Source organism: Lissotriton vulgaris, chromosome 3_1 (genome assembly GCF_964263255.1).
Source record: "Lissotriton vulgaris chromosome 3_1, aLisVul1.2, whole genome shotgun sequence".
Classification (NCBI taxonomy): Eukaryota; Metazoa; Chordata; class Amphibia; order Caudata; family Salamandridae; genus Lissotriton; species Lissotriton vulgaris.
This window is the reverse complement of record NC_141689.1, coordinates 1172778305-1172793683: the sequence shown is the minus strand read 5'-3', so window position 1 is coordinate 1172793683 and position 15379 is coordinate 1172778305.

Genomic DNA, 15379 nt, shown 5'->3' with positions numbered 1-15379 from the left:
CTGAAGTGGAGCATCCCCTTCAGGGAACTGCTGAGAGCAAGGAGGAACAGCGGTAATAAGGAGGATTTCCTTGTAGAACAAGAAAACATGATAGAAAGATTCGAGGAAAAAGGCTACCCGAGATGGGTTTCGGAGAGAGCCAAGGATAAAGTCAGTAAAATCCCCACAGAGCAAAAACTACAGGACAAACCAGACACAGTAGATAAAAATCATGTAAGAGTCATCCTCACATTTAATTAAGAATCAAAGGGAATCTCTGGGATCCCCAATCAGAACTGGAACATCCTAGCTAGCGAGCCAAATCTTACAGAGCCTTTATCTGAACGCCCTTTCATCACATATAGGACAGGAAAACATCTTAAAGACATCCCAGCCAAAGGCAATATAACCAACAAACGTCTTAACACTAATCTGAATCTGAAGGGTTAACTTCCCCTGTGAACACTATAAGGCATGCTGCAATGGCTGCATGTGCAAACCATACTCCGACAGGGGAAAAAACAATAAACCAATTCCTCACCTGTGGATCAACTTTTGTCATTTACATCTTAGAGTATCTTTGCAAACTTTGGTATGTGGAAAGTACCACTCTAACAATGAAGAAGAGAGTGTTGGAACACATAAGGACCATCAACAACAAAGACCCTCACTACCCAGTACCCAGAAATTTTGCAGAGTATCATTTGTCCAACAGCTCGCTGCTAACTTACTTTGCAATTGAACACATTGAACAAAATATAAAGGGTGTGAATAGGACACTAAACCTCAGACAAAGGGAGTTGTGCCACATTATTAACCTACAAACAAAGACACCTGGAGGGCGCCACCAGGATGAATAATTGAGATTCACTACATGAATAGTAGGAATCCTGAAGTTTGTTTGTATTAACACAAGCCACCCAAACAGTACTTTCCATGTATTTTATAGAAATAATGTATTTAGAATGTCTGTAAGCTTTTCAGATTACTGGATCTTGTTTTTCACCCAAATCACGAAAGTAACACGGTTTTTCTTTTATATCACAGGAGGAATAGAAGGGGCCGACTCCAGCAGTGGATACGTCTGTAACTCCTTGCGACATGATTCCTCATACATTAAATATGACATATCTGGAATGTCATAAGGAGTGCGCACAGAAAAGTGACGCATCGCACCAGTGGTGTAAAAAAATGCGCCTCGTTGCGCTATATTTAAAAATTTGCCGCAAATAGGTAGATGGGTCACTTTTTAAAATCCTGCGCCACATTATATCTGCGTCAGGTATAATGCATGCAGAGGGGGTGTTCCCCCGCAAAAAGCTTTGTAATAGCGATGCAGTGAAATCTTTGAGATTTCACTGCGTCACTTTTAGGATGCTGTTGCGTCAAAATCTTGCGCCTGCTTCACAGCAGACCTTTCACATGGTGCTTTTTCCATGTGAAAGGACACATTACTGGAGTTGCGTCACTTTTGTGATGCACTCCAGCAATGCGTTACTTTTGTGTTTTCAGATACGTCAGAAATACTGACATATCTGTAACTCCTTGCGAATTGATAAGTCATAAATTAAATATGACATATCTGGAATGTCATAAGGAGTGCGCACAGAAAAGTGACGCATCGTACCAGTGGTGTAAAAAAATGCGCTTCGTTGCGCTATATTTAAAAAGTGACGCATCTAGGTAGATGGGTCACTTTTTAAAATCCTGCGCCACATTATATCTGCGTCAGGTATAATGCATGCAGAGGGGGTGTTCCCCCGCAAAAAGCTTTGTAATAGCGACGCAGTGAAATCTTTGAGATTTCAGTGCGTCACTTTTAGGATGCTGTTGCGTCAAAATCTTGCGCCTGCTTCACAGCAGACCTTTCACATGGTGCTTTTTCCATGTGAAAGGACACATTACTGGAGTTGCGTCACTTTTGTGACGCACTCCAGCAATGCGTTACTTTTGTGTTTACAGATACGTCAGAAATACTGACATATCTGTAACTCCTTGCGAATTGATTAGTCATATATTAAATATGACATATCTGGAATGTCATAAGGAGTGCGTCCAGAAAAGGGACGCATCGCTGTTTTCACGTAGCGATGCGTCACTTTTCAGAAATGAGGCCTCCAGTTTATTCACTGTGTCACCTCTACGACCCTTTCTTGCGTCAATACGTCCCTTTTGCATACATTACACCTGACGTAGGAATAATGTGGCACAGGGGTTTACAAAGTGATGTATTTACCAAGAAACACCACTTTGTAAATATGAATAAATAAGGTGCATTTTTTATTGGAATGTTGTGTCACAAAAAGTGATGCTTTGGTGGCGTTAAAGTGACGCTTGGCTTCATAAATGAGACCTTCTACCTTCAACTCCAGCAATGCATCTTTTCTTACCCTTCCACACCCCTCCTTTTCAACATTTTCTTTGAATATCAACATTCCCCATATTCATTCTTCTTCTCATAACTTTCTTTTCTAACACTCACCTTCTTTCAGTCCTCCTACTTCACTTCTTTTTTCCTCTCATACCTTTCTGTTCTTTCTTACTCATTCTCCTTTCAATTATCAATGCACTATATTTCACTTACTCTTCATTTTTTTAAGAATATAGCTCTTTGATGAGAATTGGAGGTAGTTCTGAAAAGAACTTTTGGTTTTCTTCTTTTAACTGAACAGGAACAAAAACAGGGAATGGAAACTGCTCAACAGGAGCAAAAAGAACAAAAAAAATTAGGGGTGGAAAGGGCAGCGATATTTTTCTAATGCTCGAACCATGAGCTGGACACTTTGTTCTCCAAAGGTAAGCAGTTGATTGCAGTATCTGCATCTGAGGACACCATGGTTAAAAGCAGGTTGTATGTTTGGCACCTGCTCCTGCGGTTGCCCTCTCCCAGAAGAAGTTGCTCCTCCGGTTGATGTAGAGGCCCCATCTCTGGGAACCTCTTGTGCCAGAGCCCTGACACTTTCCCGGGCAAAATTCTGGGGGTGCCTCCTCTCCACATGTCGGATCATCGTAAAGTTCCCAAAAGAGTACTTTATTTGGGGGTCACCCCGTGACAGGACCTGTTTGCAGATCCTGCACTCCACTTTTGGTGCATTCACCTTCTTCTGGTCAGCTGGAATCTTAAAACATTTCCATATGAAATGTTCCTTCACCTTTGGGGTAGGAGGCTCTTCATTGATGAACTCAGGTTCATCCTCACTGCTGGATTCTCTGGCAGCCATGGTAAATCACGAAAGATCCAGGTGCAAAAAACAGGTCTTTCAGTCACAAAAGTGAAAGAAGAAGTGAAGGAAATGGGTGGGGATTTCATTCTTTGTAAAAAAAACTGTTAGCAACCAATGAAAAGTGTTATTTTAGGGTCACATGACCCGACGCGTTTACGCTGCGCGCTCCGGAGCACTTCCGGGTGCGTTTACGCAGCGCGATCGTAGGCGCTTCCGGGGCGCAAACGTGGCGCGATCGTAGGCGCTTCTGGGTGCTTTTACGCGGCGCGAACGTAGGCGCTTCCGAGGGCACTTACGTTGCGCGCCGAAGTGACGTCATCAAACTTTTACAGAAATGCATAATCATTTTCCTTATAGAAAAAAAACTGATTTTATTTGTATGGTATGAAATGTTTTGCATTATTATTAACTTTTCATTCATATTTTTTTTCACGAACGACAGTAGCGCTCTGGGTGCGCTTTCAGGTGAGCTCACCGGAAAGCTTACCGGAGAGCTTAGCTGAAAGCTTCCCGGAGCGCGCACCCAGAGCGCAAAAGAAAAAAATTATATAAAAAAAAATGAATACTTACAAAAAAACAGCAAATTGTAAAAAAAAAAAAAGGTTAGAAACTCGATATAGAAAGGAATTAGCATTTAAAAAACCTATGAAATTCACTGAAAAAACCATAGGTTTCACACCAGTTATAGTTAGGAATTAGCATTTAAAAAACCTATTAAATTCACTGAAAAAACCATAGGTTTCACACCAGTTATAGTTAGCTGGAAATTTTACTGATATAAAACCATTGAAATTCCCACGTTATAGTTAGTCGGACTCACTATAACTTGCGCGCCTGCAATGCACTGCTGATGGCGCCACATATTACATCACTCATGACATGGTCAGTGACATCACTCATGACATCACTGATGACACCATCCTTGTGACAGAGTGACAGACCTAATTTCAATGTAATGTAACGCTTGAAACACATATTCAAAAATAGAAACAAACATTTTCAAAAAAATGGAGATGCCCAAACCAGTAACAACAACCAATTCAGTAATTCCACCATCTATATACACATCCACTCATTCACCCACAGTTCTATATAGTCACTCATATATATACTCACTCATCATATGTAGTGATACACCTATACATCCTGGTACACATCAGCAGTCATCCAAAAGTTACTCACACACATACTCACACATGCAAATAAACTATTGAACATCCATTTATTTGCATATACATTTATACACACACTACCACCTTACTTCTAAGGAAACTTACACATACTTACTCTCTTAAACAATCACTTATAGAAACACATACTTATTTAAACAGGAACTCCTACAATCTCTCACTATATATACTATACTCACTTATATACATCAATACTCACATATACTAGATTAAAAGATATGTCGTTACTAATGAAGACACTAGTGAGACAGTCATTCACTCACTAACACACACATATACACACTCATCCACCCATACAGTCCTGCACATATGCTGTCTTCAAAACACATACAAACAGTGAGTCAGTCACCAACCCCTGCAGCCACTTATACACAAAGAGAAACACTGATACAAACATTTAAATATTTAAACAATACTCGCTAATATATGTATTCACTAGGATACACTTAATAAGCCAGTTAACCAACCAATTTTCTTTTTAAAAAAACATCCATTTACACACTTATTTAAACATTTATTCTTCCATCGACCTTTACAAATGCATATATAAAACAAATTTATTTTTCAGAAAGACACACATTCACTGGATGGTGTCATCAGTGATGTCATGAGTGATGTCACTGACCATGTCATGAGTGATGTAATATGTGACGTCATCAGCAGTGCATTGCAGGCGCGCAAGTTATAGTGAGTCCGACTAACTATAACGTGGGAATTTCAATGGTTTTATATCAGTAAAATTTCCAGCTAACTATAACTGGTGTGAAACCTATGGTTTTTTCAGTGAATTTAATAGGTTTTTTAAATGCTAATTCCTAACTATAACTGGTGTGAAACCTATGGTTTTTTCAGTGAATATATATATATATATATATATATATATATATATATATATTACCTACTGGCGGTCGCCAGTAGGGAGTTATAGTTAGGACCTAGTTTCCATAGGAAGTCCACAAAATTCTATTTGGAATAACTTTGGCGCCGGTGGACAAATCTTCGTGCATTTCTCCAAGAAAATGGCCTACTCCTCTCCGCTACTTCCCTGAAAGTTATGGGGTGATTCAGCAAGCGGGGGACGAGAAAAAAGGGGGGTCCTAAAAGGTGTTTTCCCCATACAATTTTCCATAGGGACCTTTAGCCAGGGCTACAGCCCGAACGGCTGAACTGAATTACACCAAATTTGGCAGAGAGGTAGAGTTCGGTTCGCAGATTGTGCTTTTTGTTAAATGGTGTAAATCTGTTCAGTAGTTCCTGAGAAAATCAAAAGTAAAATCTGTAGAGATGGTGGCTCCCGTCAGTTGGAGGAATGCTTTTTGGATTCAATTGGGGAGCATGTCTCACGTGCTATTGCAGTCAGAGAGGAATTCCCAAAGATAGCTGCACGGCGCGGAAGGGAGTATTGGAGCAGGAATACTTTCTCTCCACTTGCAAACTGCATGCTCACTGGCCCTGGCTGCAAAGATTTGGTGAAATTTTGGGCAGCACATCTTGTGGACTTCATTATTGAAGGTAACTGGGGCACTTTCATGACAAGACTTTTCCTGGTATTATCGAGTGCACTTGCAAAGCTGTACTGTGATTAAGGACGCTATGCAGCATAACATCATCACACTACACAAAGAACTGAGTGAAGGATCTTACTCTATCTGTGTGTTTAAGACGCTACTTTGCAGTTTAAAAATACCGCAGTGTGAAGTAATGATCAAGGTGCACTATGGGACTGGTAGTATTTTTACCTGGTCACGTGCTGAGGGTGTTCAAAAATATGTGAGCTATTTGATTGTGATGCACCTCACCTGTGAACAAGGCCACAAACATCGGCTGAAACGCGTAAGGTTTTGATGTCCTGCCACTTCTGAGAAGCAACTAAAGCCAGTGAGACACACGGTGGGGCTTTGCAGTTCTTGTGATTGTGCTTTGGCGTGCCAAAATGCGGGTTGCTCCATGCCCTCTTTGCGAAGTCGCCCTGTAGAGATGGTGGCTCCCGTCAGTTGGAGGAATGCTTTTTGGATATATATATATATATATATATATATATATATATATATATATATATATATATATATATATATATATATATATATTCACTGAAAAAACCATAGGTTATAGACCATATATAGTTAGGGATTCGCATTTACAAAACCTTATTTTACTCGCATAAAACCATTGAAATTCCATATATAGTTAGTTGCGCTAACTATATATCGCGCACCCGCAATCCACTGCTGATGATGTCACATATTACATCATTCATGACATGGTCAGTGACATCACTGATGACATCACTGATGACATCTCAAATGACATCACTGATGACATCTCAAATGACATCACTGATGACATCACTGATGACATCTCATTTGACATTACTGATCACATCACTGATGATATCATTCATGTGATAATACGATGAACCTCTTCAGACTCTAATATAACCTTAGATACAATCAGTGTAAACAGGCACTCACAGACTGTCACTCATCCATGGAGTTACTCACACACCTAGTCAGTCAATCAAAGAATCAATCACACCTCCATTTCCTCAACTATACAGTTATACAAACTTTACTTATTCAAACATATACTAACACATATTAACTCTCTTATACAATCCCTGATACAAGTTCACAATGATCCATACAGCCACTCACACATTCACTGGCTCTTATGCACAGTTATTTATATATGTCAACTCTCACATGTACTGTGTTTTACATATGTACTTACTTTGACATGTAGCACTGAGATATCCATTCACTCACCAATACACTCATGCATACAGTCAACCGCCCATACAGCTGTTTCCACATGCACTTTTGAAACCATACATCTAGTGAATCAACTGCTCACACATCTATGCACAGAGTCATACACCTCCCAGCCACCCACACACACACTCAGTATCCCATACAAATACTTGGGCAACCAATGAATATCCCATATAGTTACTCATATAGCTACTTATCAACACATGCAACAGTTTACAGAACAACAGACATAATGATGCACAAATTAAGACAGTTTAGTCACTAACCCATGCACTCAGTGAGACACATTTAATCACTCACTCATACAGTCAGTCATGCACCTACTAAATCCTTCATCCAGACACTTATACATCCACTCATTCTTCAATATGTAAGACATATTTTAACTTTACAGAAACATACAGTCACTGGATGTTGTCATCAGTGATGTCATCAGTGATGTCATTTGAGATGTCATCAGTGATGTCATCAGTGATGTCACTGACCATGTCATGAATGATGTAATATGTGACATCATCAGCAGTGGATTGCGGGTGCGCGATATATAGTTAGCGCAACTAACTATATATGGAATTTCAATGGTTTTATGCGAGTAAAATAAGGTTTTGTAAATGCGAATCCCTAACTATATATGGTCTATAACCTATGGTTTTTTCAGTGAATTTTCAAGGTTTTGTAAATGCAAATTCCTAACTATATATGGTCTATAACCTATGGTTTTTTCTGTGAATTTCATTGGTTTTTTAAAAGCTAACATCTGTAACTGTAAAATGTATTCTTCTTTAAATCTTAAAATATATTTTAGATGTTTATTAATAATTTTTTTTTAAATATTTTTTTTCTTCGCTTCCAGTTCGCGAACCGGGAAGCTTTCCGTTAGCTCATCTTGATGCCGCGATCTAGTACGCGAACCGGTAAACGTTACGTTAGCGGAACTGTGACGCGTCGCGGAAGCGCGACGTATCACGTTGTCGCGTAATGCGTCTAATGACGCGCCGCGTTAGCGCTCCCGGAAGTGCTCCGGACCGCGAACCGGAAGCGATCCGAGACGCGGCGCGCACCGCGTAACGTAAGCGGAACAGGTCATGTGACTTGTTTATCAAAGTTTTCATTGGTTCATTTCACTTTTGGTTTCCAAATGATGTATGACTAGGTCATGTGACCTAAAAATAACACTTTTCATTGGTTCAGAACTTTTGCTTTTCCCAAATCATGTAAACCCCTCCTTCTTTCCTCACTCTGACTTTCATCTTGGTGAGAGAAAGACCATTTTCCTGGAGTTCAGCAATGGCTTCCATACTTGCTGCAGCTGGTGCACCCCCACCACCACCTCCACCTCCTCATAAGAAGAGAGGACCTCCAAGTCAATTTATCTCCAACAGAGAGGAGGAAGAGGAGGAAGAAGAAGAAGAGGATAGAGATCAACCAGAATTTCTCCCGGAGTTGCCCCGTGTTTCTAAGAGAAAAACAAGTTTCATCTGGCAGTTTTTTTCCATCCCTCCAGGGGAGAAGAAGGTGAATGCTAAATATGCCACCTGCCTCATCTGTGATTACAGATTGTCTAGAGGCACAGAGAAAAAATATAGTATGGGCAACTATACTATGCATCGACATATGGCCAGGTGGCATCCCTTAAACTACAGCCGGGCTGAGTTAAGGGACCTACAAGACAATCCCCCGACAACTCCTGTGGCCAGATCTACCTCAACAATGTCTTTGACTGGAAGAGAGGCACAGGAAACTGTGCCAAACATTCAGCCAAATTTTAAACATATGAAGTTTACCTGTATATATTGTGGTGCAATGCTGTCGTATGGGAACATGAGCGTCAACTTGATTAATATGGTGTTCGAAAACCATAAGTGCCCTAATGCACCCAAGCAGTAATTTTTTTTTTGCTCCTGTTGAGCCCTTTTCAATGCCTGTTTTTTTGTTGTTTCCCCTCCATAAAAAACACAAAAAAAACATAAAACTGTTCTAAAAATACAAAAAAATCAAAAAATGTTCAGAAAAAAAAAAAATAATAATAAAACAACAAAAACAAAAAAAAAAAGTTCTTTTCAGAACTACCTCCCCTTTCAAATAAAATTGCTAGAATGTTTATCACTCTGGCAAGTTCTATTTCTTTTGGTTCGCTTCAAGTTCGCTGACCGGTTCGCGAACTGGAAGCGAACCAAAAAAATAATTTTTTTAAAAAAAGAAGAGTTAGTATAAGGGAAGTAAACAGAGAATAATGTAAAAAGAAAGACAGCTATAGAGAGTAAATGAGAGATAGTGTCAGTGACATCATCAGCAGTGCATTGCGGGTAAAAAGAGTAGAAAACATTTACCTTATAATTCTTGTTACCTTTTTAAAATATTTTTTCATACTTTCAATCTGTAAAACAGAGAACAAACATTTCCAAAAATATTAAAACATGTATTTAAAAATTAGAAAAGACAAGGGAAAAGGTTCAAGAACAAACAGTTTTTCAACAACTTTGACATTTACAGAAGCCTCTGCTTCTCTACGTCCCCTACACAATCCTAAAGATATATATTTTAAAGAAACTGTATCTTGATGTTGATGAACTGAGGCCTATTTTGGAACATGGTGCTTTTTTTGCACTGCTAATGTCTCACAATAGTGATGCAATTGCAGCGCAAAAAAGATGTAAAGCCATCATAAAATTGTCTCTAACATTTTAAATGATTGTTTCAGGATGCAAATAAGATGTGTGCTTTCAAGAGCTTTCTTTGAGGTGAGGCCTATTCATTTTTTTAAAAAAAAAAACAGTACCCAGAAGTACAGCACTGTAAGCATTAAAATTGACACTTACAGAAGACTCAGTTTCTCCATATCTACTTCACATTTCTAAATGTATATCATAAGTACAAAAAGCAAAACATTAATTATACATGTTAAATGGTTTATTTTTGCTGTTCTCAGAAATTTCACTTAAATCAGTGACTTGAAGGTATTCATCATGTAACAGCGGGGAAAAAAAAACACAATCAAAATGATTGTGTTTAAAAAACCCATTCAACATAAGAAATCTGAATTCAAAACTCCTTAAAATTAACTTACTTTCAATGACGTCGAAGGATGTCCTATGAACAGCGTCCACTGTGTTGTGCTATAAATATTGTCAGCCCGCCACTTTCTGAAAGAAAACCTCCAACGATTCGAAAAATATGCTACATACAAGAAAAGACTTCTCACATTCTACCACATGTTTCCACTTGGCCAAATCATGTTGCAGCTATTCACAAGTCTTGTAATTCTTCCAATCAAATCCCGTCATTTTCTATATTCGCAACTTTCAAAAAGAAAACATTTAAGATAATTTTCACAATCCTGGACTACTAATATCTTACCCTTCTTTGTCACTCATGTTCTCCTTTTCCTATGACACTGATACTGCTTACTATGAAGCAGACTTACTTGCATCAGGTTTATATAGTCGGATTTGACAAAATAACATTATAATTAAAAGTTTTGGACCAATAATCTAGACAGCATTGCAGACTTACATTCCCTCAACTTGATGAACCTTTTCCAATTCTTCACAGGAAATCTCGAGATTCTTTCTTTAAAATTTTGGTTTTAAAAACACCAGGTAAGAATTTTTAAGGTCAAACGGCAATTTTTTTTTGAAACTTACAACGGAATCATTGCAGAATGACCAGCCGTTTCGAGACTTTAAATAAGCTGTATAATGTCCTGAAGTTGTTGAAGGACCATCGTGATAGATAATTGCTACAGTTACAAAAGTCCTTCCTGATATTGAAAGCTGAGAAGCCACAAAATTTTTTATTAAAGTTGACAATTTTGATCCATCAGGCCTACTTCGTTGCATCATTAAAATGACATACTGTCCATATCTACGTATAAGTAATGATGACATCATTTCAGATTTACATTGGCTACACTCCATGTTGTGACCCGCTGCATTTACTAGCTTATTAAAGGAGACTGATTTACTGTCTGGCAAAGTTAAATATATAAATCTTTCTGAGTCTACACTAGTAGTACTTGATACCCTACAATTCTCGCAGTCATGCTGCCATTGATAAGAAAGCCCAAACAGTTGATCTACATCTACACCCTCATCTTGCAATATATCAAGCATATACATTAAAAACTCCTGACAATCTTGCTGATTATTTTCAGAGAAGTCTGTTTGACCTGAACATTCATCTAACAGATAACGAACTTCAGACACACTTTCTACTTTTGTTCGATCAGTGCTACATTTCTTGAAAACAGAATTCAACAAACAGCATAAAATTTGTTCTGAATTCAACAGAATCTGTTCTTTTAAACTCTCTAGTGAAAAGAGAACATTAACCACTACATTTGCATAGCAGTTGACACCAGAACTGTTTTCAAATTGAAAACCGACAACATCTTCAACAGAATCCACTTTCTTTCTGCTAACAATTTTCGGTTCATTGACTTTTAGTCTTTTTGCAACAACCTCCCTACTATTACTGCTATTTCTACGTTTGCGGCCTACCACACGTTTCTCAAACAAAGGATATTGAGGCAAATGTGGCGCATACTCTCTTCTTAACCTATTGTATTCCTTAACACAATCTAGATCCGCACAAATGTTTGTGACATCACAGTCAATTAAGTACAATCCCGATAAAGTTCTAACTCGTGACAATGCCACATATGCCATACCCTCCTTGAACACAGAACTGCCAATATTCACCAATGCACAGTCTACACTTAAACCTTGCGATTTATGGATTGTCACCGCATATGCCAAGCAAACAGGAAACTGTTTACGGCGAACATATAAGTCTTTAACAAGCAAAAACCTAGCAGAACAACGACCAATTTGCTGTACTTCCTCAATGCCATCAAATTTAATTCTTAAAAATTCTATTCCATCTCTATTTCTGTATTTCTCAAAATCAACAACATTACCCATTGATCCATTTACCAGACCTCTTTCTACATGTAAATTCCTTCTCAAAATGATTCGGCAATTTAAACACACATTCAAAGTCTTTTCAAAACCCGCTGTTTTAGATATAGTCTTCTCTAATGAATCCAATTTTGATTTCAAATTGTCTGACAAAATAATTGTTGATCCCATATGCTCTAATTTGTCGATAGCTTCAAGTTTCACAATCTCTTGCTTTTCTAAATTCAACATTTTGTTGTTGAAGATGGCACATTCTGCAAGAGTTGGCATGAGACATATCCCGGATTTCTTCTCAGTAATTTTCTGAAAAATATTCTCAGGCACAATCTCTTGTTTGGGATATAAATTTGACAGTAATCGTGCATTTAAAGCTTCTTTCCCATGCTCAGTCACTTTTCCAATTCTAATATCTTGTAGAATATTCTTGTAATCTTCATCCTTTGCCTGACGCATATTTTGATGCAGTTCTGCATAATTGAAGTTTAACCATATATTGACGTTGCCAATGCTCCCTAGGCACTTCCTGGTATCTTCATGCGTGAGTATTTTGAACACAGGTTGACCTTTTACTGGTGTCAGCTGCAGAAGATCTCCGAAAACAATGATGTGTTTCCCACCAAATAACACATCATATTCAGTTTTAAGTACTTCTTGCATTCTCAAATGCACAAAGGCAAGCATGACATTGGAAACCATGCTTACTTCGTCAATGATAAGTAGTTTCATTTTCCTCAAGACTCTTGAAACTTCACAGCAAGCATCTCCAGATAACTTGTTGTATTGTAATTTGTTGTCATGCTCCACCGGCAGCATCAGTAGACGATGCAAAGTAATACCTTTAATGTTATGTGCTGCCAGTCCAGTAGGAGCGGTGACAACACAAGACAGCGATGACTCACTCCTTTCCTGCAAATAACAAGAGATTGCTTTAATGAGGAAACTTTTTCCAGTTCCCGCTTCTCCACTCACGTACAGTCGGACAGGCTTCAACGATGTACATGAGCACTTGTTCTTCTCATGACTTAATCCGTGCTCAATTTCCTTGGTAACTTCATCATATATTTTCCTCTGCTCAACGTTGAGTTGTTTTTCCAAGTCTTCTAAGTTAACTGAATCCTCCTGAGCATGTGCCATGGCTCTTTCTACTTCATTCATAGCAGTGGCAGCTTCATTTTCGATAATAGGTCCTCCAAGTGGATCTTGACTCAATGAAACAGAACTCTGACTGTCCTGAGAACTGTCTCTGGCAATCTCGGCTGCAATCGTTGCTTCCTGCTCAATTTCCAAAGTTAGCATTTCTTGATATTTAGAAAAAGCAGGACATTCTATGGACTCCTTGGCTGCATTGAAAGAGTCTTCGTAACAGAGGAAATCTCCAAGCAGTTCCTCTTCTGCACGCCAAGGCTTGAAAAGTTGCAAAAGTGCTAAATAAAAAAACTCCTTTTTTCTGGAGATTCACCACTCAATTTTCGATGGTTTACTAATTGGCATTTTCTTTGCTTGACCAGGCATCCCTCACTTCCAATTACAGCATACACTCCTTTCTCAATATCTTCTTTGATGTTCCTCTTGAATATATAATTTTGGAGAACCTCATATAGACAAACATTCTCAAGGTGACTGCTTCGATTTGGATAATATGTATCCAACATGTTGGTCTTCAAAATGTCGGTACTGTTTGGTTCCTTTTCTGCCAAATACTCAATTTCCCGGACAGGTTTTAGAACTCGATTTCGCGTTGCAGCAAGACCAAGACTCGCCCAAACGAGACTCCTGGATTTGGCATAGAGACTTGCTGAAGACAATCGATCAGAACATTCGTAAGCTCCGATTTCTCGATGCGACAACATCTTCAGACTGAAACTGTACAACTTCTTGCTGAGGCTCTTTTCATGGGAAATGTCCTCCCACATATCCTTCAGTTCGGTCTTTTCTTTTTTGGTGATGTAAGATGTCACATACCGAGCCACAGCCATACAGTTGTCAGCCACAAACTGTATATCCATGTTAGCATTCCACATGGACAAAATCACTGGGTTGTAGTCATTGATGTACTTGGACTCTTCGTTCCTTTTCAAATTGTATGTATTCTTGGGTGATTTCCTCGTCACATTATGTCGCAGCGAAGACATCAAACTGTTCACTCTTCCTTTAGAAATCACCGGTCGTGGAAAGTTGAAACGACATTTGGTGTAGAACTTGTCCTTGTTTCTGAATTTACGACGACAGTACTTTCCACAACGATGGCTTTGGAAACGTAGAACTTGTTCTCTTAGACTTTTCTTCTCCGTTGCGTTTGGAACAGCACACGTAGAATACTGTTCGATGAAATTCATCACTAAGTCATCCGGATCTGTTCCAAATTTAGGTGCATCCTTGATCCACAACAACATATGTATATGAGGGGCACCTCTTGCTTGGTACTCCTTTCTCCAGAAGAAATCCAACACCTCTCCAAGAGGTGGATTCTTTTTATTTGTGATGAAAGACATCATAGCTTCAAATCTATGATTGAAGTACCTGCATACATTCACTGGATCCAAAGAACACAGTTCTCCAGGTGTCTTGAATTCAATGTTTTCAATATTTCCATTTGCCTCTCGTAGAAATTCAAGTAAGTCTTCCCAGCCATACTCGGCACAGCTCAGAGTGAGGAACCATGTTGGAGTTCCTAAGTTCCTCAGCATACATTTTAAATCACCATGACGACGGTACCAGTACTCATTAGTACCACGCTGACACGCCATGAGATTAATTAAGTGAGAATCCAAAATACTGTCTTGGACATTGACTTTATGCATAAAGTCACTTGCCGAGATGTTTCGCATCTGTATACCACTTTTTAAGATGTGGTTCACTGCATATGACAGTCCAGACAGATCGCTTTCAAACAGGAGATGAAACAAATAGGGAATGCATTGCCGAAACCTAGCATCTTCTGCATACAATCGTAAAGTCCGGTATTCAGACGCAGGAATTTGATGAGGTCGCTCATCATATCTTCCTCCTTGACCTGTGGGAAATAGCTGTGGGAAACACCGAGCTTCCAAACTTTCCTCCCAAACACTAATGGGAGTCCCTTTGGCTTGTTTCATTTGAAACAACTCAATAGCATTCCCCATGACTTCCTTGGAATGCAAAGGATGAACACTATAATGTTCATATATTTCTTCACTTTTAGAGGCCTCTACTTTCTCAATTTGGCCAGCACACAAATCGCTATCCTCTTCATCACTTACTTCCTCTTCTGCAACATATACATTCTTATAGTACTTATTATTTTTCTTCAAATACAC